This window comes from Chelonia mydas, chromosome 5 (genome assembly GCF_015237465.2).
Source record: "Chelonia mydas isolate rCheMyd1 chromosome 5, rCheMyd1.pri.v2, whole genome shotgun sequence".
NCBI classification, from domain to species: domain Eukaryota; kingdom Metazoa; phylum Chordata; order Testudines; family Cheloniidae; genus Chelonia; species Chelonia mydas.
Genome location: NC_051245.2, coordinates 90,248,091 through 90,273,062, shown reverse-complemented (window position 1 = coordinate 90,273,062; position 24,972 = coordinate 90,248,091). Strand labels below are relative to the sequence as shown.

Sequence of the window (24,972 nt, the reverse complement as noted above, 5' to 3'; positions counted from 1 at the left end):
TCCAGCTGACAAAGGGTATTGGTATACTCAACAAAATCAGTAGATTGCCTCTCTTCTGTTTATGCAGTTATTTTGCTCACTCTTGCCTTTGGACTGCTGCAGTATGATTCTGTAACTTTTGCCCCACAGCTGCTGAATATAGAATCACTGTGATCTTAGGCACATGTTCATTTTGCTTACATATTCTTACATTTTTATCTTTAAATTAATGAATTTGCTAAGGAAACTTAAAACGTGGTTTTATTGAGGAAACGGCTGCCCGGAATAGATAGGATCCACCAGTTTGGCAAGCCAGGTTTCTGTCCAAGCCAGAGCAATAGCAAAGTGCTCTGAGTGGTATGTTCCATAGCAATTAAATGATTACCCAGGATCAACAACCCTTAGCTGGTGTGTGACATTCTAATCCAATATCCAGTTCAGGTGAGGTTGAAATTGTACACAGAACACATGGAAGATGGCATGCAATATGAAGATAATGCAGAATTGCTTAACGTTGCTTCAAGGGGATCAGTTTTATTTTTCAGCTAGATTGAGGCTTGTTTCTCTGCCTTATTCTCATCTCCACACAAGAAAAAGAAATATATCCTTTAGAAGACAGACTATTTGTCCAACAGCCAATGATCTTTAAAAACTCTGAAGTCTATTCTTATCTCAAGACATTAGAGATTTACACATGTAACTCCCATTAGTCTGAATGGGAGCGACACATATCTCCTACATCCAGCCACATGAGAACAAACCTCTGTATCTTTAGAATCACTGATTTATTTCACAACTGACACACAAGTCTCTTTACTGACACTGTAGATTTATTGCAATCCCACACAGTACAAATTAACATTGCTCCGAATGTATATCATGTTGATAGAGTCTTTTCATCCATTTTCAGCATAATAATATACTGAAGCTCTGGATGCACAGGAAGTAAGGAAAAATGATAGAGAAAATAATGAGGATGGTTATGTTCTGAGTTTTAAAAGAAACTAGCCAACTCACATATTGACTGTGTTTGGTTCCATTCCTGAGAAATACTGTTTTCTCATTATGCCTGATATTTGTTATAAAGGCTTAGCCTTGATCAGTCATACATTCTTCTCAAAATCAGGTCAAAACCCACCAACTTCAGTTCACCTGGATTTTAGTCATTTTTCATCAAGATGCACATTTATGAGGAGTCTAGAAATCAGAGCAAAATTTGAACTGAAATCAGTGCGTATGGGCAAGTTTCATCTGTTTCATACTGATCCCCTCCTCCTCATCCCTCGACCTTATCCAGCTTTGTTTATGATTTAATAGCGGATAAACTACGCTTCTCCTGACATCTTCATGAGACAGCTGGGTGCCTTCAGGGAAGCTGGCTGACTGTGACTTGAATCTTTTGTCTTCAAAGGGTCCAACAGAGGTAGGTCCGTTTCCCCGACAAAGTCTCCCGAGTCCTATTGCTTCCTATACACTGCTCTGCAGCCTGAAACACCTCAAAAGTACATTTCACATAGGGGCTAAAGTAAGCAGTAAGTAAAGTGAGTAAGTACAGACCCACCTCCTCTCAGTGGCTTCGGAGTGCAGCACTACCCCACATCTCCCATCCACTCCTTGGTCAATGAGGTGGGAGCTCCGCCTACTGCTCCCCTTCAATCTAGTTGGTCACAAAGCAACTAGGAAAAAATCTTTAGTTTAGTCCATTATGGGCATCTCAGGTCCCAGAAATGCAATCAGCGGCTGTGTGTAGGCACCAACAAGGCCTGATGGAGGCTTCTGCACGGACCTTTGTCACCCAACAACGCCTCTGCCCCAAAGAAAGCAGATGGGGATAGCAGGTCAGGTGACTACCCTTTGAAGATTCCAGAAGGGGATCAGGCAACTGCATGCTCCTCAAAGTCATAAAGAAAGAGGCTACATGCCACAGTCCTTCACACAAGGATTGGGTGTGGGAGTCAGGTCTTTTGGTGGGTGGCATGTCCCTATGATAGCCCAAATGCTGTAAAATATTAATTTTTTTAAGCTTTAATCTTGAAAAGATTGGCTGACATGAAACCAGGCAACACTTGCATAGTGCCAGAGTCACTGTTATTCACATTTCACGTTTAGATGTGGAAGTTTTGTATATTACTGTTCTTCTTCCCTGCTTCAGCCCGCAGTTACACCAGTGGAAGACACAGGGGGGCCTGAGTTCACTAAAGAGCAGAAGCAGTACCTGTAAGCTCTCCCACTTAGCTGCAGATAACATCTATATTTTTGGCATCTGGCTAAAAGCTGGTGAAAGGCATGGCCTGGGCAAATAAGATCCATTGATTCAGCCCATCCCTGCAACAGCCTCCAAATATGTGGTTTCTGTGAAGCCCACAACAAAATTTAAAGCTACCCGAATAGGGGGCAATCTCAGAGAAATACTGCCTGTCCTCCAGTGGGGATCAGTCCCCTAGCACACAAAAAAGGTATTTCACAAAATAGCGAGGGTAAAATTTGCACCATCCGCTTGAGCAGGGGTAAAGTTGGTGCCATCTCTTTGTATGATTTAAGAGAGAGTTTGTGAAGCTCCTTGTAGTGCTGTTAAAATGAGTGGACGTACATGCTTGGGATGAGCAAGAAGGACTCAGATAGGGAAGTTAGTTACTTTGTTGCAAGTGAAGTTCTTCAAGATGTGTGGTCTATATGTGTATTTCACTGTGGGCATGCATGCACCCTATGCTTCTGAGACCAGAGAATTCTTGCAAGCAGTTCCTGTTAGTCCTTACCTGAGTCCTTGCTCTCCTCGCATTTTACACCAAGGATATAAAGAGTAGAGTGGACCAACCACCTCTCCAGGTCTTTCTCTGCCACGAATCTAGTCATGATCCGAAGCAGAGGGGAAGAAGGTGGGTAGTCGACTCAACATTTTTAGTCTAAAAATTAAAATTCCAAATGCTTACACTGGCATCAATAATACTATTCCTGAAAAGAACACCTGGTTCACAGCTATCTATATGAAAGATGTATACTTTCATGTGGACATTCACCCAACCTGCAAAAGATTCCTCAGGTTTATGGGGACTCCAACCACTATCAATACAGGGTGCTGCCATTCAATCTAGCAACCATAACCAGGGTCTTCACCAAAGTGTTTCTAGTTGTAACAGCACAGTTCAGACAGGTGGCTTCACCATCTTCCCATATTTAGATGACTGGTTTCTTGTTGGCAGGATGCACCTAGAAACCCTCGCATCAACCTTGTCACTGCTTCAGTTGGTCCACCCTGACCTGCTCTGCATACCTGTGGTGTGGGACACAAGGAGAGTAGGCACACCGGTGTGGACCAATGGATATTGTTTACATAGAGAGTAGAAGTACTCACAGTGACCTACTCAAATACCCGCACTCACATAACACCTTCTCTTTGGAATCAGTTAAAATAATTTAAGATCTGAACACTGTGAAAATCTCCCAGCATTTATGAGGGACTTGCCAGGTCTGTGTATAAGAGTTCATGTCCTCTATCACATTTTTCAAAGCCAATGAAATTTCAGTGCATCTTTTAAAATATGTATGTTATTTCAGCACATATTTAGCTTTTCTATTTGTGTTTAATTTGTTGCATATAACTTTCTAATAAATATCATGTTACTCTTTAGTTAATATTTTCACAACAATGGAAGTAATTCCAAATAGGTGCAACGTCAGAAGGAAAAGAGGGGTGTTCTTCACTTGGGTTAGCTAACGTGATAAAATCCTAATGAAAACAAGGCGGTTTGTCGTTTAACACAAATTATTAAATCAAAGTAAACTCTAGCCTCCCCCTTGACCCTTACCTTGACCTGCTAACTTGTGAGGCAACTACAAACTGACTTATCTTCACTAGGGTTTTGCCTCATGTGTTAGCTAATACGAGTTAAGAACACACTTTTTTCCCTAGTGAAGATAAGACCAAACTTGAATCCTTGAGAGTCAGGAAACCATTTGGACTATCATGGCTGATTGATAGCAGGGTTGGATGAACCAGACTGGATAACAAAACTATTAATCCATCCCTTCAGCCAAACCTGAATTGAACCTTTCCGGATAACATTTGTGCCCTCTCCCCCACCCACACACACTATTTTTTGATATGGTCCAAGCCTCTACCTTCTCTTGTTCTGATTAGAAATGGAAACAGAAGTGACAACATATAATGAGAAAACCTGTTTACATGAAAATTCCTGCCCCATTTTGCAAATCTGATGAGTCAGATACTTCAGATAAGCATCCAGGCTTTTCAGGGTTGAACAGAAGTTTCAAACTTTTTTTGAGGTTTGCAATCACTGTTATATATCCAATACAATAAATTCCTAAATTCACCAGAATGCATTTGAAGAGACACTGGGCTAAAATTAATAGCTGCAGTAGTCTTTCACAGCTCTGAGTCCATATATAGTGCTGATATGGCATTTAAATGATTTAGCTGATAAGATCTAAGGAAAGGGATATTGCATCTTATATAGGAGATAGCTACCTATTTTATCTGCTCTCCTTGTGTCACTGCTATGACTGGTCTCAATATTAAATGAAGTTGGGAGCTCTCAGATCACAGCTAATAAGCCATCACCAAGAGCTACAAATTAGAGCTGGTCAGTGACAGTTCAACAGACCACGTTCCTCTGGAATATAGCGCTCCATCAAAACCGAAACACTTTATGAAATAAACCTGATTTCACCAAAGTTTGGTTTCAGAAGAAGACAGGGAAAAGAGTTGAGACAATACCAAAACATCCCATGATGACATTATTTGAATTAATTGTTTTGATTGTTCATTTCAAAGTGACATTTCAAGTGTCTTTCATTTTGTGTTATAATACAATCAGTTGTTTTCAAAAAGTGGATGCGGATTCTGAATGTTTTGATTTTGTCAAAACAAGAAGACATTCCACCTGACCCAATCTGAGCTTTTCTTTTTTAATTTTGATTTTGTTCGCTCTCCTAGGGAGGCCAAATTTCAAAATTCCTTGTGAAGCAGAACTTCTGACTTCCACAAACCTCTATTACAAGTATTACTTCAGTGCTGGCAACTAACTGTTCACTATCTACCGGATGTATTCATTATAAAAGAAGGCTACCTTGTAGCTGGATTATTGTCTAAAATGGCTAAGTAAAGAACAAAATATAGAAGCCACAAATTGACGGTGCTGATTTTTCCCCTCTAGTTCAGAAAAGAGATTCTGGAATCCCTCATGGTTACAGAAAATCCTAGTGTGAAACGGTTAATAGCATTTTTAAGTAATCATTACTCACTATAATCCCAAATGAGTTTTGTGGGCATCTGGTAGTCATTAACAGGATTAAATTTATCAGACAAGTCATTTTGCTTAATTAGGTGGCTAACTGGCAAGACCATCCTCCTGAATAGCATTAAAACCATCAGCAATAGAATCAAAAGGACCTTGTGTGGACAGGCAGCGCTATTTTGTCTCTGTCTTACTGAGCATTACTAAACATCACCCCGCATGTAGTCAGTTCAGTTTAAGGTACCAGACCCAGTCTAAAATAGCTTAGAGACTTTTTATGAAGTGAAGACCGCTGCATATTTCTTCTTTGCCTTGAACTGAAAGTAACAAGGCCAATCTGTATTTGTAATATTATATTCATGCAGTCTCTTTGTTTTAACTTCACCCCCGGTGGATTAAGTCTTCAAAGGGGTATGGCTGCACTAGGAGCTAGGGCATGACCCCCCAGCTCACAGACACACATTCGTGCTAGTGCTCATTTGAGCTAGCATAAGTATAAATTGTAGCGTAGCTGCAGTAGCCCAGGCAGAAGCAGCAGAGACATGGCTTAGCCGTGCCAAGTGTGTCCCCACAGGGTTCAGGCCGGTTTGCACGCGACGTGGCTAAGCTGTGCTTCTGCCACTGCTACCTGTGCTAGCACGGCTCCACTACTCGTTATACACACACTAGCTCTTCCTGAGCTAGCATGAGCACGCGTACATGAGCTGAGAATCACACCCCTCGCTCACACCATAGGTCTAGCCAAACACGGACCTTAAAAATCTTAACTCGGATTCATATAATTTATGGGCCAGGATCTATCATGGATGCGCACCATAAGCAAACTGCTGCTTTTAAAAACAAGGAGCTTTCTGAACAGATTTTGATTTAAAGATTCCAAAATTTCAAACTAGCTAGGTTATAAGGGCCCCTTTAAAAAGATCCGTTGGCCACATGGGACTGTATTTGGTATTTGAATTAGTAACCCAGGGCCCTGTTCTGAGATTTTTCTCTAGGGACATCTCACCAGTGACAGGTTTGTTTCTCCTAATGTAAATGGAGAAGTGGCAGAATGCAGCTCTCTTATTTAATTAACATGGAATCAATACAGTAAGAGGAAAGGCTGGATCCAGCGGAAACAAGCAGGATAAACCAAAGAAAGAAAAGCAAATGTAAATGTATGTTTGTTTGGGTTTTTTTTTTAAGTGTCAGGGATACCAAGTAAACCCTCCCTGATGTTGCTGCAACTTGTCAGAAAAGGCATCTATAAAAGCAGCAGATAGCCCAAGGTCTCAAAATATCCTTTGACTGTTCTCATTCTATCCAGAGGAATGAACAATATCACTAAAATATAGGGAGTAAGGAATGTTTTCTTCAACATCAGCCCTGAGCAAATACTTGATACCTCTCTTCTTAAACAAAAATGCAATTCATTCTGTAAATCAGATGTATCATTCCAATTGATCCAGTAATCCTATACTCACTGAGGGCTTATGATATTATCTCAGTGTAGATCTATACCCATCAACTTTTTTGTTTCTTGTTTCATTGGGAGGCTTGTTGAGTTTCTCACTCTAGTACATCCCTTTGGGATGTCCAGTAGGAATGAGCTCATTTGGGGGGTGAGGGAAGAGATGGTTTAATTCATACCTAGGGCACTATTTAGGTCTGTGCTGGTGCTGAGACCAGCAAAGGAACCAAAAGGAGAGGTAGTGCTCCTCCACAATACCAGGGCTGCTTGTGGATCAGATCAGCCCCCAGTGTAGGTTAGAGCAGCCTGAGGGCTGTTCTAACTTGTCTTCCACAAACTCCATTATGGCAACTGAAAATATCCAGGTCCCCTTTCTTAAGAAAAGTACATCTCCTGCCTGAGGGGTTGTTGGAGAAGTGATATAGGGTGAGCTAAGCTGATTCTATGCCTGCAGAACAGGCTGCCATTTCAAAAGTATTCTGGGGGTTGGTCTTTACATAGCTTTACTACTGGATTATGCTGGTATTTCCAGTACGCTGAACCTCAGACATTGTGTGTGTCAGGTTATTGAAAGGAATTTAAATCCAGTCAGTAAGACTCAATATTGAGGTACATAACTCTGAGCTTCTGCATTGCATGAGTAGCCACAAAGTACAGTCCCAACATGGACACATTCTAGAGTATTGCCTGTGAGGGACTGTCTGGGAACAGTACCGTCAGCTGTTTAGTCAGGGACCTAGAGGAGATGTCATCAGGACATTACTCCATGCAAAGTGCTACCAATCTGGTAGTATTTAGTGATCACAATAGTACTAGTTGCATTTCTTGGGGACTCAGACTTATTGCCCTCATTATTTCATTTGAAAAGAGTGAAGCTGAATGCAGGTCAAGTTGAACAAGTGCAATTTTATTAAACTCTAGGGATTGCTTTGTCCATGTGTCTGGTTGCTTCCAGCATAACTCTACCAGTTCTGTTTCCCTGGCGTCCCTTCGATAACTGTCCCTCCATGGAAAAAGTAAGAAGTTCCTCAGTGTGCATATTTTATATAGATATATATATAGGGCCTGGAAAGACCACTAGATATTGGCTCATGGGCATGTATTTTTATGTTTGAATGTTCCTTTTTAAAAATTCAAAAGTCTGACCTAGGACTGCAGATTAGGAACTCCTGAATTTAGTCACTTAATTTCTCTGGACTAAATACAGCTTGAGAGTCAGTGGGCAGAACTCTCATTGAAGGCAGAAGGAGTTGCACATGCTTACTTCAATGGCTGAATTTGGCCCTGAGTCACCGGGCCAAATTCAGCCATTGTCAATTTTCCCTCCCAACTAAATGGAGATATTTTCCTCACTTCACACAGGGGGTTGTAGAAATTAATGAATGTTTCTATATCATTTTGAAGATGTAAAGTACTTCAAAGCCCCAAAATACATTATTGGTAGTATACTGTACAGCCAAACCCCTCTTCACACACAGCAGACAATCTATCGCTGGAAAAGAACATATGGATTTTCTGAGTTTGAATGGAATAAGGTCCCTACAATTTGGAAAGAACCAACATACACCATACAAATGCTGCTGTTCTTTGCTTTACATTTTACTAACAAACAAGAAAGCCCCATGTTAAGAGTTTGTAACTTGACGTCATGGGGTATGCGGGTGGCACCTCCTCCTGGCTGCTCTGGGGAATAGCTGAATACTGTCAGTGGCTAGTAGGGGAACCCAGAACTGCCCACTCCTCTGGGTTCCAGCCCAGGAACCCTACAATGAGCAGACAAGATCTATTCAGTCATCAACCTTGCTACTTTCCTCCTGAGCTGCTTCTTACTTCTCCTCCACCCTTCTCTCTTTTGAATATGCTCTTCCCTCAAGGCCAGGCTCCCACTCTTTCCTGGGGTTCCCTCTTTCCCTCTCTAATGCACGGAGGATGGCTGCAGACTGCCTCACTGCAGTCATTTCCGGTGCCAGTTTCCTACTCAGTTGAGTTTCATATTCCAAACATCAGCTACTTCTGCAGCCTAAATCCTTCATGTGTGGCCTGTCTCACTAATTGACCCCTTTCTCAGCTTCCTTCACCCTTTCAGGGTTGATGTGGGGTGAACACCCCACCACAATTGGCATCATTAAAACACAATGCAAAAAGCACTGCTTCGTAACTTAAACAGCACCAACTTACGCGCTATTAATGCATAGTTCATTCCCAGGTTATTTCTTAAGAACTAAGGACAAATCCAGTGATTTCAATGCCAAAAGGCAAAAGTCTTATTTTGCATTAATCAGTTTAAATTGGCTTTTACTGGAAAGGAGAGAAGAAGCATGTCTAGAAGTAAGCATATAATATTTCAAGTGGGAATACCATGCCCTCTTTTTTATTTAAAGTGTTGCATTTAAAAAATGCCGCCTGCAAGACACTAGAGCTACAGTGACAGAAGCACACAGTATAAAATTTATTACAGAACAGCTGCTTTTTTGTAAACTCCATACTTTTTTGGTGGTTTATATCCAGAAAACTCGTTTGTATTCAGTTATGTGCAAGCGCAAAGTATGTAAATTACACAGAGCGTGTTATGAAACAAGTAATCTAAAATTAAACTTCTACATTTTTTCAATTTATTTTTCTTTTCATGGAACAATGCAATTTTAATGCATCACCAAGGCTATGTCTACATTACGAGCTGGGGGTGTGATTCCCAGCTGTAGTGTGAGTGGCCATGTTAGCATGGGCAGTGGCAGTACAGTTTAGCAGTGCAGAGTATAAACCCACCTGAAATAGGTGAGTACTGGTGAAGACTCCCTGTGAGATGCAATGAATCAGCTCATCCCTATCTGGTTTGGCCATGTCCCTCTCCTACTTCCAAGGTGATGATTCCAGGCCCAGACAAAAGGAAGGTTGCAGGCATCTAGTTCCACTTCAATCACCTTCTGAGTGGAATTCCCAGCCCTAGGAGTTTTCCACCAAGAGATCAGAAGCTGGCAAAACTCTACAGTGAATCAATCCCAATATTTATAAATTGGTTTGAACTCCTTGGATGTATGTTACTATAAATGCAAAGCACATTACAGTATAATCATCATCAAGTCATCATTAATTTATCATTATAAACAGTCTAATCTGCTCAGATTGAATTTATCATCATCATTTCTCTGAATAGGCTACATTGAGCCAAATTCTCTGTCAATGTAAAATGGCACAGCTTCTTTGAAGTTAATGGAGTTGCACCAATTTATACCAGCAGGGAATTTAGCCCTTTGTCTTTACTTTAAATGGAACTATATACTATGTAATCGTGAACAGTCTGACTTCAACAGTCAAAGCAGCAGAGACTTTGTCCTTTACTTTGTTTTTACCCAGGTTTTGCAAAACCATCTCCAATTGGTGGGTGATCTTGCATGTCTTATGTACTCACAGTATTTTCACAAATAATAAAATAGAGGTGTAGTAAGGAGGAAATTTCATAGAGCCTTTCATCTCTAGGTTCCTGGTTCACGTCTGGCCCATACCAATAATAAACAAAGCAGCTGTTTGGCAGCCCATGTGAAATGAGTTGGTGGTCTCAGTCCAGTTCCCAGAAGACAGTTATCCACATCATAACTGGCACTCTTATAGTACATGTCCACAGAAGGGATGAGGTATGAATGATCATAGGGATAGTTGTCTTCATTAGTAGAAGTGGTCTAGGGCAGAAAAACAGATAAGAACGGTCATACTGGGTCAGACCAAAGGTCATCTAGCCCAATATCCTATCTTCCAACAGTGGCCAATGCCAGGTGCTTCAGAGGGAATGAACAGAACAGTGATCCATCCCTTGTCACCATTCCCATGGGACACATGGGTGTGGTGTACGGCACTTCTGCTACCTGTGCTGTAACTGTTGTGTCAATGATTAGAGGTCTTCAGTCTCCATTAGTATCTTACACCTTCCACAAGAACTAAATTTTTTAAAATTGGAGTTTAAAGCCTAGTTTAATACTCTTGATCCGTGTCAGCCTGACACTCCAGAGATTGAATAACAGGTTCAAATAGGCCGCAGCAAAATATATTTCCTAATTCTGCTTCAGAAACAGGCCTATACTTAACCAGGGTAAGAGGGCAGTTTAGTTTTCCAGGCCTATTCAGCTATTGGTTTCCCAGATAAGACTGTCAACAAAGTGTCAATTAATGTCAATTGTGGTAGTACTGGCTGATTTTATGGAGTCCTGACCACCAAACTGAACTGAATTTACCAAACTCAATTTACATAGGCCAAGGAACATCAGATGGTTCAAAAATAAAACACATTTGAAAGGATGTGATTATAATCCTTTCCATGAATATGTAGGGTGTTAGTGACATTTTGGACTACATACATAACCACAAGTGTGTTGTAATTTCTATTTTGTAACTGTATATTGTTAGGGTATTTTATATTTTGCTTTAGCTTTTTTCTCATTTTCTTCATATTGATACTCTGTAAAATCCAATTAAGTACTTCAAAAAGTTTTAAAATAGAACATTTACTTAATATATAGACCAACAAGTCCTAAAACATCCAATCAGATTTTTCAGCTTTGAAACATAAGTAGATCAAAGTGCCCCCTAGGGAACTGTTAGTGTACAGGCCATACTTGGTAGGCCAATGAGAGGTAGATTTATACCCGAGCTTGCTAAGAACTAAGGATTTGTGTAGATAGTAAGCTCTTTAGAATAGTTTTCATCTCTTAGCCACAAGTTTGTATAATGGGCCCCGGCTTCTAGGCATAACCATTATAAAATAATAATAATGATAATTTTAATGCAGCCATTCTTTTTAGTCAATTATCTTGATCATTCTTATTTCTAAAAGCCCTGAAATTTAAAATTTCACACTACTATTGATCTCTCGCAAAGTCAGATTTTGCTGATGAATTCTTGATCCTGTAATTGGCCCCACTCAAAACTTCTACTGCACTGTTTTAATTTATGTTTTTTAAATACTTACTTCCAGGCCGCAGAACAGTGTTATATCTGAGCTGAGGATTCATTTTTTAACAGACAGATTAGAAACCAGTGCAGAGAGAGATTGACAGTGGAAATGCTAACAAACGCTTAAATACAGTATAGTGATGCTACCAGGCACTGCTGAGATAAACAAGTGACATTTTCATTTGCAAGTATTCATATTTCATTCTAGATCATGTTTGCCCTATTTGCTTCTTTGGCATTAATGCATCAAATCTCCTGCAATGTAATCCTTCTCTCAGCAATTATCAATGAACTATGAAATAGTATTAAATAGAATTAATTAGAAGTTTTAATGAATCATGTCTGTCCTCATTTATTATACAATGTAATTTTCAAGGAGTGATTAATTATGATCTACAGATGAGTGAATGGTTAATGTAGTTTGTTAACCTTACTAAGGAGTTACAGTATGCAGTGTGAGTTAGTTCTCCTCTATTATTGGCACATGCTTATATGCCCACCATCAGTTTAAGTGAATGGAAAGGTTTTAGTGACTTTGACATTAAGATGCAGAGTCAGCTAGTTATGCATTTTTCCCTATATTATACTGATGTAACAAAAGAAAATGGCATATTTTCAAAGCAGCACATTGGAAATCATATGCCAAAGTCTTGTTACTTCGTAATATTTGTATGAATAATTTCTCAGGCATCACTTACCTTTAGGTAAAACACAGGCTATCTGAAATTACTGGTGTTTGCTTAGTTTTTAGCATGTAATATTGCTGTCATTATAGCTTTATGATTATATGCTTTTTCCAAATGTTAAATATGACCTGGTCTTTGCTAATCATTTGTGAAACATATATTCCTAATTTTTCAAAGCATTCCATGGGATTTAGCCATGCAAGTTTCATTGGAAGCTGTGTGACTGAATCTTGGGAGTTGTGTATAGGGATGAGTGCATTGGTTCAGGTAAAGTAAGAATTTTCTCAAAACTAAATCCAAGCCTTTCAAAAAGCATTGAAAAAGTTTGAATAAGTCCCCTCAGTCCCTTCCTTCTCTCCCCTACACACTCGCCAAACATTATTTTCACTTTGCTTTCTGGGTCTAGCTGGGACAGGAAACTAACAGTGCCAATAAATAATCTTTAAGGCTTGTTGTAGTGACCAGGCAAGGTACTAACAAACTTCAATAGGACTTTTATTTTTTAAAGTGGAAACCTCTTTTCCAAGCTGCTGCTGCACCCTCAGTAGCTCTCCCTCAGCCTCTTCAACTCCTCCCCCGTCCTTCCTGTTTCCTGTCCTTTCAGACTCCCAACAGCCAGTGCTCCCAATTCTAATAATTAGAAGCAACATCTAAACACCACAAGGCTGCAGCTGATGTCACAGCACTTCTGAACTAAGGAGTAGAGTAGGAAGTACAGGAAATACAAGGCTCATAGGACGGGTACTCCCGTTTCACAGATCCAAGGGGTTCAGATAAGCCTGTTCAGATGCAGCTGTTTGAGTTTATGCAACACAGTGCTTGCATTTCACACAAGACATTCAATTGAGGTCCCTTTTTACCCTCTGGCCTCTGATGTCTGTCCTCGTGGAAGTTAAACATCCAATCACATTTTTAAAAAATAATTGAGGATAATACTAACACCCTGCCCAGCACTATCCCTCTCAATAAACAGGTTCCTGTTCTATGTGAGGTATTGATCAGCACATGATTTTGGCTCCATTTGTCTACAGAAGTTACTGAATTACTATTCTTAGACTCATGGAGCTTCAGAGCTCTTGTGAATTAGAATTTATTTTTATCTATCTCTCTATTATACTTTAACATTAGACCTATATTGCCACCAAAAGCCAGACTTCCCACAAAGACCTTAAGTTATGGTACATACTGGTATTCTGATCTATGGTACCATACTATGATTTTGTAATGAACCTGCTGACTTAGTGGGTACATCTTCTCTCTCCCCGCTGCCCCCTAATGAAACGGAGGGAGAATAAACAGAAGATCAGGCCACAGGACATTCTGGGAAGAGCAGAGATCCACTTCAACATCTAGCCTGTAGAAGGCTCCATGGTGCCTGGTGAACAGGACAAGGAAATTGTATCTGGCGTCAGAGGACCAGGTACAGTGAGAATGAGGGGGGCTTTGTGTGAAGGCAAGCAGCAGGGCTGCCTAGCGACATGCATCTCACAGGATACTCATTTGACAACCTTATCATGCATACCTAAGGCCCACTTGATGTAATGCATCCAGAGTTCACTGCAATACCTATTCTGTAGGCAGCAGCCAGGTTGTGCCTGTGGCTTCCCTTCACTGGATCACAAAGGAGCAGCAGACAGAGGCAGCAGCAACTATTATGGAGAAAAGATGAGGGGCCCAGTGCTGATTTTAGATTGCCCTGTCTTAAACCAAACCAGCCATCGAAAAGGTCTTTCAAGAATGTGGCAGACAACTGACATATCTGTCACACGTAACCCCAAGTGTTCAAAAATCACCACAGGTCAGGAGTCAAAAGTCATGAAGTTATTACAAACACAGACAAACCATGATTTAAGCCAATAATTATAGGGTAGTTTTATTTGCTTTTTGGTGTCTCAGCCTTTACATTACACTCGGTTGACATTTTCAAGCTTTTCTCCACAACCATGTGAGCTAGAAATTTACTTTAACAAAACCAAAACAAAAAAAAACCCCACCCACCATCACCCCCCTCAGATTATCATGCAGGAAACCAACAAATATCATGATATCCATGATAAAAATCATGAGTTAGCAACACTGTACTTTCTTTACTAGATAACTGTTCTTTACTAGATGGATGGATTAGAAGAGGTAGACAACATTACCTTTGTCCCACTCCATTGAATTGCCCCTATGATCCAAGTTATTGTGTTAATCTTTTGTTGTAACAGACCAACCAGTTAAATAATCAAATTAAATTAATTTCCAGGAATAAAACCAGACCAGACATTTCTTTTTTTTTTCCTGACTAGTCATACATAAAACAAACTATAAAACACAAAAGGGAAAATTACAATGAAAAAGGGCTTTGGGGAGGGAGCCGCAGTTTATATTTCTTCACTAGCCTTTCTTCTGCTCTTACTCACTCTGATACTCAAGAAATAAAGCACTTATTCATGCTCAGTCCACATTTCCCCTCTCTCCTCTGATTCTCTGATGCCCAAGGGGGAAAAAAAATCAGTTAAGTGTTCTTTCTATGCTCACTCCATTCTCTCCAAATCTCTTAGACACTCAGTTATTGGGACCAACAAAAATGGGTGAGATGTCCACATATATCCTATTCAGAACAAGATTATGATGCATTGATTGAATTCAAAACATTACATTGTAGTTTTAGCTCATGGTAGTTGCTCCAGTGCTTGTAGCAGTCAGATGTTATGGCTCACTAAGCAGCTTGACTTTCAATAGAACCCCTCTACTATGCATATCTTAGATTATGTATCCACTATTCACCTGTTTTTACTATTGAGAAGTGGAAGTCTCTCAATGTGTATTAAATTCCTTCTCCTTTTATCAGCTGTTGAAGGAATCAAGCAATGAAATGATGTATGGTTTGGATTTAACATGCACATGATTAGTGAGTATTATTTATGTGTTTTTAAAGGGCAGGATTGTCACTTTCCCAATGCATTCTTGAGGATGGGCACTATTCCCTTTACTGTGGAGTGGGTAGAGTCTTGGCATTAATATAGGCCAGTAGCACATTCTTGATTCCTGGGGAGGGAATTGGGGATGATGGGAAGGGAAGTATTTTCTCAAGGTCACAGGAGCTCTGGAGCACAGCCGAGGACAGAACCCTGATCTCCTGACACCCAGTACTGTGCCTTGAGGAGAGCATCCTGCCTCCAATATACAGTACATCCCACATGCGGATGCACATATTGTGAAACTGGCATTTATATACCTAAATGCCTATCTGAAACACTAGATTTCAGGGATTGGGCATGATCTACAGGTGCCCATGTTTGAAAATTGGGGTCTGACTCTTTCATTCATTACTTGACTTTAACTTGTTTTTTTTCCCCCCTAAAGGAAAGATGGATGGATACAGGTACAGTATATATTGCTTCAAGAAGGAGATAATTCTGGCACTGATATCAAAACATCACCAAATCAGCCATGGTTTATTATTGTGCAGAAATGTCGCTCCCAAAAGTACTGCTTTTGAGGGGTTGATAATTCTTAAAGTGATATAATTCAGCATTGGAGCACCTGGCCATTCACAGAAAGGATGAGTATTTTTAATTCCCAACCTACTCTCGAGCCTCCTCCTCAATTCCCAGTGTTTGGAAAATCAGTAGGAAGCGCGGAGGCTCCTTGCAAGACCTATATGGGTAGCTTACGTATAACACATACATTTGCCTGATTTTAATACTGCAAGGCAACCATATGCTAAAGAAATTTCTAAATAAAAATCTTCAATAAAAGTAAATTGTAGTCTTCGAGTACTAAGTCTCAGGTTTTATCTGTTTAAGACAACTTTAAATGCGGTCACTTACTATAGGTGATAATTTCCCAGTGTAAATCAAAACTATCATCAGAATGATCCTCTGGAGAGTAGGCATTTCTTAATCACCATAAACAGCGAAGCGTCACCGGAATGAGCACTCAGGCAGCAGAGTTGAAGATGGCAGGAGTGCATTTGTATGCCAGAAACATAGTAGAGGGTATAGGGGAAGGCCATCCTCAATAACTTCCTGAAACAATTCCATTGTGGGTGAAGTAGTATCTTTTATTGGCCCAGCTCCAGTTGGTGAGAGACAAGCTTTCAAGCCACACAGAGCTTTCTTCAGGTCTGGAAAAAGTTACTCCCAGCATCACAGCAAAATGCAAGGTGGAACAGATTGTTTAACATAAGTAGTTAGCACATATTGTAAGTGACCATTCAAGATAGTGGCCCATTAACACCTCTGAAGTCATAGGACAAAAGGAGGAGGTTAGTGAGTATACAGATTGTTGTAATAAGCCATAAATCAAATGTCTGTTCAATTCCTGATTTTTAGTGTCTAGCAGACTTGTCTTTTTAAAGTGTTGTGCAGGTTTCCTTTGAAGTAGAGGACTGATAGGTCAGATGCAGAGTGACTGCTCTGTAAAAAAGTGTTCACTCACATGTGGTAGGGTGTATTTGTCTTATTTTCCTGTGTGAGTTCATTCGAGAGCATAGTAATTGTCTGATTTCACCCACATAGTTGTTATTGGGGCATTTAGTGCACTGGATGAGGTACACCACATATTGTGATAGGTACGTGTAGGATCCATGAATCTTGAAAGGTGTGTTATGGGGGGTGTTGATCATTGTAGCAGTTGAGATACGTCTGCAGGTTTTGCATCTGTTGTTCTGTCAGGGTCCGGTGCTACTTTGAGTTGGTGTGTCCTGGTCTGTGGGGAGCTTGCTTCTGATGAACTTGGAGAGGCTGGGGGGTTGTTTGAAGGCCAGAACAGATTCAGGACAGATTTTTCAGGATGGGGTCCCCGTCAAGTATGGGTTGTAGTTGTTTGATAATACTCCATGTGGGTTCCAGTGTGTGTGGTGATAGGTGACAACTAGGTGTGTGGTTGGAGGGGGTTTTATTTCTGTATTGAAGCATGTTCTCTCGGGGTATTTGGGTGGTCTGTTCCATGATGCAATTTACTTCTCTGGTGGAGTTTCCTTTTTTGGCGAGGGTTGTTTTAAGTGTGCTAAGGCATATATCCCGGACTTTCTCCTTGAAGCATATCCTGTAGTACGGTCTGGCTGTAGATAACCAACTTCTTGGTGTGTTTGGGATGGTTATTGGATCTGTGAGGGTAGATGTGATGATCTGTGGGTTTCTTGTATGTGGTTGTCTGCAAGGTTCCATTGTTGAATCTGATTGTGGTGTCCTTGAATGATTGCTTACAATATGTGCTAATTACTTATGCTAAACGATCTGTTCAGCCTTGCATTTTGCTGTGATTCTGGGAGAAGCTTTCCCAGACCTGAAGAGCAGCTCTGTGTGACTAGAAGGCCTGAAAAGTCTCTCTCACCAACAGAAGTTGATCCAAATAAAAGATATGACCTCATCCACCTTGTCTCTCTAATATCCTGGCACCAACACAGCTACACTACATAAAACAGCTCCAATCATTTTCAGCATTCAGTTGGTTTGTCTTCTGTTCTCAGCATTTCAAAGGACTGGTTCAGTATTTATTACAGAGAGGATTACAGTGTTGGATTACCACCACTACAAATAGGAGAACTAGGTTAGGTAAAATAAGAACACACCAGAACCTTTACCCAAAAATGGAAGGAAACAGTTTTTAAAAACTACCCATTACCTCATTTTTTATTTTTAAAATGTCTCTTACTTCCTGGCTCCAGGTAGTACCAGCAGTGGAATTGGCCAGGTGAAAGAAAACGTGGTATTTGGGACACTGCTGTTTCAGGTACATTTGTATGTTAACTGTTGACAGCTCACACACACAAGATGGTATTTGTGGTTATTAACCCCCTTATAAAAATAAAATGTGTACAATAATACCTTAAAACACTACAGTGCTGAAACTACAAAATAGTGTTTGAAACTGTCATGGCTTGAACGATCACAGTACATTGTTCCAGTATACTTAAAAATAACCTTTTAAAATAAACACAAATATATTTAGAAGTGGAGATTCTGTTGGCCTCCATAGATCAGATATGATGAGAATTCAAAGGACTGCTATGGTCTATATGGCTTGAAGAGGACTGTTCTCACAGTAACTATTTGCATTGGGCCTTATTCTGAGCACACTTATGTACATGCATTTTTAGAACAAAATGCATTAGAAACTGCATTATCACTTCCCTGCATGGCCAAAAACTCCACATAAGTTTATCTTGTCATATGCCTGACCCTCTCGTATGCATTACAGCAGATCCTTGCACAGCAGCTCTCTCCATGCCACAATGCTGTAGAGCGGTGAGGAGAAGTGGAAGGCTGGAGGTGTAGCCATTGAGATCCAGCACAGCATGAAAACACAAGGGTCCTAATCAATGTACAGATAGAAGGGAACAGCAGATCTTGTTTACTACTATTCCCACTCAATACCCAGCAACAGCTGGCCTTAGTCCAGCCACACATGACTCTGCAGCTCCTGCTGGGATTTGGGATTCCTTCCTTCAGTCACACAATGCTTCAGCACATGTATGCTGGAACAAAAAGACCCTTTATTTGGGCTTTACTCAGTTTTGCAGGAGCAGGCCAAGCGATTAGACAAAGTTTAAATAAAGCCAGCAGTAGAGTCAGAATTTAAACCCTTTTTAAACTGATGACAGGAAGTGATTTTTGACTACAAATAGTTATACCATGGCTCACATCAATACCCAGCACTTTAAGTTTTATCAGGATAAACATGCACCTGACTAAAATACTTCCTTTTGCTTAGAATGGCTAAAAGTACAGCAAGTTTTGATTCAATATTTATAGTTCTGTACTCAGAACAGTAGACAGGAAAAGTTATTTTTCCTTAAAATGCATGGATAATTTTTTTTATAATAGCTTATATATTCAAAGATGTCATAGGCAGATGGGGTTAGCCAAGCATTGAAGTATCTTTGCCCAAGTTGAATGATTTGAGCAGGACTTGAATTAGATGGGAATCCTCAACAGCTAATTAGGTGATTTCCATTGAACTCAAAAGATATCCTCAGTGTGTGTGTGTTTGTACGTATGTACACACACACACACACACACAGTTAAAAGGAAAAGGGGTTCTATCAGAAAATATATCCCAGATACTTGCCACATTGCCTTCTTATCCTATTAATATCAAGGCAGCATAGCTAGCAACAGTCCTTTTCACAGATTCATAATTGACGTCTCTGCTAAAGGGGTATCTGATCAAATGAGCTATACATATTTCACTCTGTGTTTGCTAACACTGTCAGTTTACAGAGTCACCAAAATAAAACTGTAATTCATTTCTTCTCAGCATTGGAGAGTTAAGAAAACACTGCTGCTTGAAAAATGAGGTTCTGAAAATGCCCCCAGTGGCCATGAAAGATCAATTTGAACTGAACTGTGTGGCTGTATGTCACCATTTATTGCCCAGTCATGTTAATGTTTAGTGTCCTCCAGCCATACAGTAGTATATCTCAGGTGTTAGCATGGCAGCAGTCAGTAAACATACTTCTAAGCTTCAGGAGAGACCATTTGAAAATATATTTCAATAATTAAGAAACAACCCCAGAATAATGTCTATGGCACGAACAGACTATATCAATCAGAAAAACCTTAAGACAGAAGCATTACATTAAAGCGAGGGAAATAATATCTGCGGCAAGAATCAATTTGTGAAGAGCTGGAATCACAGGACTCCTGTTAAAGGAAAGCTGCTGCTGAGACACATCAAAAGATCATCCTTATTGCTGAAGAATTGCATGACCTAGTTTCCTGGTCAGCAACAAGCTTTTGTAGAAACTTCAGGAGCGGATAAAAAGCTCTGAAAAGTTAGCATGCATACTTTTATCTATGACTCTAGTAAGGAGGGGGGGGATTTGAAAAGTTTCATGGCACTTCTACCTTAGATTTAGTTGTACAAGTCATGTAAACTTAGGGCCAATAAGGTAAGAGTATTTGCTAATGGATGTCAAACTAATTGGGCCCTGTGTCAATATTGTTTTGCCTACCACAGACTTATAGTGCAATAAAATGTAGTGGAAAACCTATTTGACCAAATAATAAAGATTTACTCCATACATCTATGGTGCTATTCCACTCCTCAGTTCTGTCTCCTTCAGCTGCAGATCTTAGTATATAGGCACCTAAACAGTGCACAGTTCAGAATTCTGATGTGCATCATAAAACGAGTGTAAAAATCAACAAGGTAGGTTTAAATGATATCGAAAGGGAGAAAGACAATTCTCTGAAATGGATCTATGAAATGCGGTCTGGTGACAAAATGAAAGCAGGCAGACAAAACTGACAGCCAGATAGATGTATGCTCAGAGCCAATATACAGGAGAGGAGAAAGCTTATGCTGGATCTAGCTCAAAGCAGATCTTTATTTTCATTGTCCACATAGCTTATTAGAAGGCAGAAATCTTTCCTATGGAGACCAAAAATCAAAGTTGTACTTAAGTCATAAAAAAATGTTTTCTACTGTTCACCAACCCAGCATTTGGTTGTTTTGCTACTTGTTGGGCCAGTCTCAATTTTGACAGGACTAACCCACACCTTGCAATTTAGGCTTCCAAGACAAGAAAATTGTTCTGCCTAGAGGTGGCTGAAATAGTCTTCCATTGATGCCTGCTATAGGGTTCATTAACTAGGAGGAAATATCACCAAAATTTGAAAATATTGTCAATTTTTTTTACTATACTTGTAGGAGGACATTACTACTCATTTTTCTAATCTAAGACTGGATAAACTGGTTCTGATTGTGCATTGCATTTGGTCTGGTTCCCTTCATGAGTGATCAACTCTATGTGCTAAAATAGAGTAAGGCAATTTTTTCAGCAACACTAAATTTGCCCCACAATACATTTTCAAGGCATTGAAACTATTTGTGAATTCAGGTCAAATTTGGTGAAGAATTTCAGCCAAAACATCATTTTCTCCCAAAAAGTTGGAACAGTTCATTTAAACCAGGTCAAAACAAAATATTTCAACTATTCATTTTGCAACATTTCGTTTTGAAATTGAGCTTTATTTGTTTTTAAAAAAGTAATACAAAACCAAAAAAGGGTGAACACACCCTGAAACAAAATGAAACTAACAACATTAAAAAAAATGTTTTGGGGTCAAATGAAACTTTTAGTTCAAACAGAAATTTGTATCTTTTTCATTGCAGGGAGGGGGAAAAAATGAAAAATTGCAGTTTGAATCAGTTCAGACCGCCACCCAAAATATCAGTGGTTCACTCAGCTCTGTGCAGGCAGAGCAATAGTATTGAGGTGGGATCACTTCTCGTACCCCAAAGGTCCATCAAGGTACTGCCTGGCAGCTCCATAGAAACAGACATGGAAAGGGAGAGCAGACAATACAGACATGCAGGGACGGATTAAGGTTATGAGGGGCCTAAGGCTAATGGGAGAGAAGGGCTTAAGTATGAATTACAGATTGCAAAAAAAATTATGAAGTCATCAAACATTTATCTACATACATATTTACTTATGTAAAATTAAAAAGTTTATTCTATTCTCGCAACACTCAATTCTTCAAAAAAACATTTTTTCCCTAGGTTAGCTGTGGCAAACTCATTAATGATGTCATTGTAATTCAAAGACCTGACAATTTCATTCTCAATGCTCAAGAGGGACAAAGCACTGAGATGCTCTTGAGTCATGGTGGATTGGAGGACATTTTTGACCCTTTTTGGAAGACAGATGGAACATTCTCCATTACAGTTAGTGATTATTAGTGACAAATACAGCTGTAATGCAGTTTCAACATTTGGGAAACATTCGATCACATTGGCTTGAATGATAACTCGGTACATCCAAATAGATTTGGTTTTGTCATCTTTTCTCTACATATCTGAGAGTGATGTGAGTTCAACTAATTGAATAAATTCTTTATCAAAATCTACTGGGAGATTGTCTGGGTACTTCTGACACAGACGTTTGATACCTTCACTGACTTTGGAACTTGAAATGTTAGGCGAAAAATTTGTCAGTACACTAAAGGTTGTCAACATTTTCGTAAGCCTCTATCTGATGTTCTAATGAACTGTTCAGTTTGTCGATGATTGTGATGAAGATATTAACTCTGAAGGCCTCCTTGTCACTAAATGAGTGGGCAGTTGCATCGTCTCATGTCTTCTGTCTTTTGGGATATTTGGCTGACTTATATTCATGGTTAGCAGTCCTTGCAGTCCCCTGAATTTCATACTCATCAAAACTACCCCACATTTGTTGAAGAACAGTTCCAAGACTCCTCATTAGGTTTACAGCAATGGAAAGGTCAATTTGAGCACTCTGCAAGCTTAGACTGCACCTGCTGAATGGCTGAAGTATATCATTCCAGAGCTCACACAAAATACCAGTTTCCGAAGTGTGCATTACATCACTCAGGATCTTCGCATCTTTGCTTGTAGTTGATTTTTGAGATTCATCATCCTTGATGCTCTCTGGCACTTCAAAAATGTTGGGGGTATCCCAGAACAACTGCATTCACAGCTTCAGCGTTGGCACTCCACCATGTCCCTAACAGTGATTTGGGTACTGGACATCCCTTTGGTAGTGAAACTCTAAGAATTTTCCAATGACTGGTTAATGTGGAGAAAAAATTGTAAAATTCTTGGACAAATCCAAAAAAAGAAACTGCTTCAACACAACAATCCATGGCAAACTGGCCAACAAGGTTGAGTGAGTGCAGCACATGGTATGTAATCAACCAAAGCATTGCGCTTTTTTATTTTTGCTTGCATCCCCGAATATTTGCCACTCATAATACTTGACCAAGTGTGATGTCAATCCCACTTTTGGGGAGGAAATTGAGTAGGTACAAGGCAAGTTTCTCCCATGTGGCTGGGGATGTTTATGAAGGTCATGAAATGCTCAACTGGTCTGCTGGGTAGCACTTAACGCAAGATGACAGTCAGCTGATCTACATGTGACACCTCCGGTGTTGTCAATGGACACTGAAAAATATCCCACAAGTTTGATGCAATCTACAATGGCTGATAGTGTCTTCTTTGCCAGCAGTGCAATGAAATCATCACAAATAGTCTTTGATGGATATGATGTATGGCCTTTTCCACGATTAACATGTTAATTGATGTGCTGAGCTAAGAAAGGGTCGAATTTAACAATAAGCTCTAGAACGCCAAAGTAATTGCCATTGTGTTTCGACTCAACAGTCTCATCTGGGCCATGGAATGGCAGACCACGTTCAGCAAGAAAAACTATTGTTTCAGCTACATGTCTGAGAACGTTCTTCCAATAAGCACGAGCTTCCAAAAACTGGTTTTCCATTTGGGTATCAATTCTGCCACTGACTTTCTTTCGGGCATGGTAGCTGCTAATTGGCAATGCATGCTGCTCACTCATTGCATGATTGGTAATGTATGCAGTATTCTTCCAATAATTGAAGCCTTCGCAGAATATTCCCCACTTTTTGGTATCAGAAAACAGATGGCAATAAAAACAGTACACTTTCTTAGAAGGCAAATAGATGAACCATTCTCGCTTGCCAATCTGTTTGTTAGGCTTCACATATTCAAACACTGATTTGGTCAGAATGATTCCGATTGATGTACTCTCACTTAGTCAATGAAAAGTCAGCATCTAGATTCTGGCATTTCTGTGGGCCCTTCTCAGTCCAGTATGCAATGAGATCTTGAGAAGTCATGTCCTGCTCGCCTGGATCGTTGGAGGAGGATATTTTTGTATTACTAATCACTGGGAAAGTCTTCATAGGAGTGGGGTGAGGCTGCAGCTAGAGAAGTCACAGGAGGCTGCTCCTTTTCATCAGGTGCAGGAGCAGCAGGTTCACTTGGGCTGATATTCACCTGGACTTCCTCATAACCAGACTTAGGAGGAGGAAAAAACTTTAGGAGAGAGGGAGTACCTTTCAGCACAACACCTTTTCTTTGCCTTGTTCCTTTGGCCTCCTTCAATATCTGCCATCCTCTTTTCTTCGACATGGTTTCTATTGTCCAGTGTACTTCTGTGTACAAAGTTCAATATTACTTGGGCCCACAAACACTTACTTAGCCCACAAAAACAAAATCACAACCACCATAAATTGACTTCACAATCTTGATGGATTAATTTGTACAAAGTAAGATCTGAGACACAAAATTTCTGATGGCTCCACTCCATCACTCAGCTGTTACTTCAATATGGAATGGAGGTCCTACAGTAGGGCCTAAAAATAGGAGGGCCTAAGGCTATAGCCTTATTAGCCTATGGATTAATTTGGCCCTCTAGACATGCCAACTGTGGACCAGCAGTCCTGTCCAATGAAAGGAGAGCAGCAGGTAAGAGTTAAAAGGAAAGGTGTTGGGTTTCCTGTTCCTCCTTCCCCATCCTATTCACTTCTCACCATAGCCAACAGTCAGCTTCTCTCCATTGCTGCTGCCTCACAGCTGTTCTGCTCACAGAAGAAGAGGTGGAAACACCCACTTAGTTCCTTGCGGGTGGGGGACTGAAGAAGAGAGGATGAAGGTCCTCAGTTAGATAAATGGGGCCTCCACCCTCATGGGTCTATCTGTCCTGCATAGTTATAGGGTGCCAATCACCATAATTTCTACTTTTAGCTATCTGGGGTGGGACGCGGGGGGGAGAAGCAAAAGAAGAGAACTGAAGTGGAGGCCCATGGACAAGGGGGAGATGAGAACTAGTGTGGAAAGAGGGGAGAGTGTGTTATTTCCCCACCCCCTCCCCTAACTCCTT

The 24,972-nt window shown here is 40.2% G+C and overlaps 1 long non-coding RNA gene across 1 annotated transcript in view; it reads right to left on the bottom strand.

The window, feature by feature from the left end:
* Positions 1-9,070: 9,070 nt before the first annotated feature.
* LOC122465798 overlaps positions 9,071-24,972 on the bottom strand; it is a 127,796-nt gene continuing 111,894 nt past the window's right edge. The window contains exon 3 of the long non-coding RNA XR_006290855.1: positions 9,071-10,361. This is a non-coding gene — a long non-coding RNA (uncharacterized LOC122465798). The remainder of the gene's footprint in view (positions 10,362-24,972) is intronic.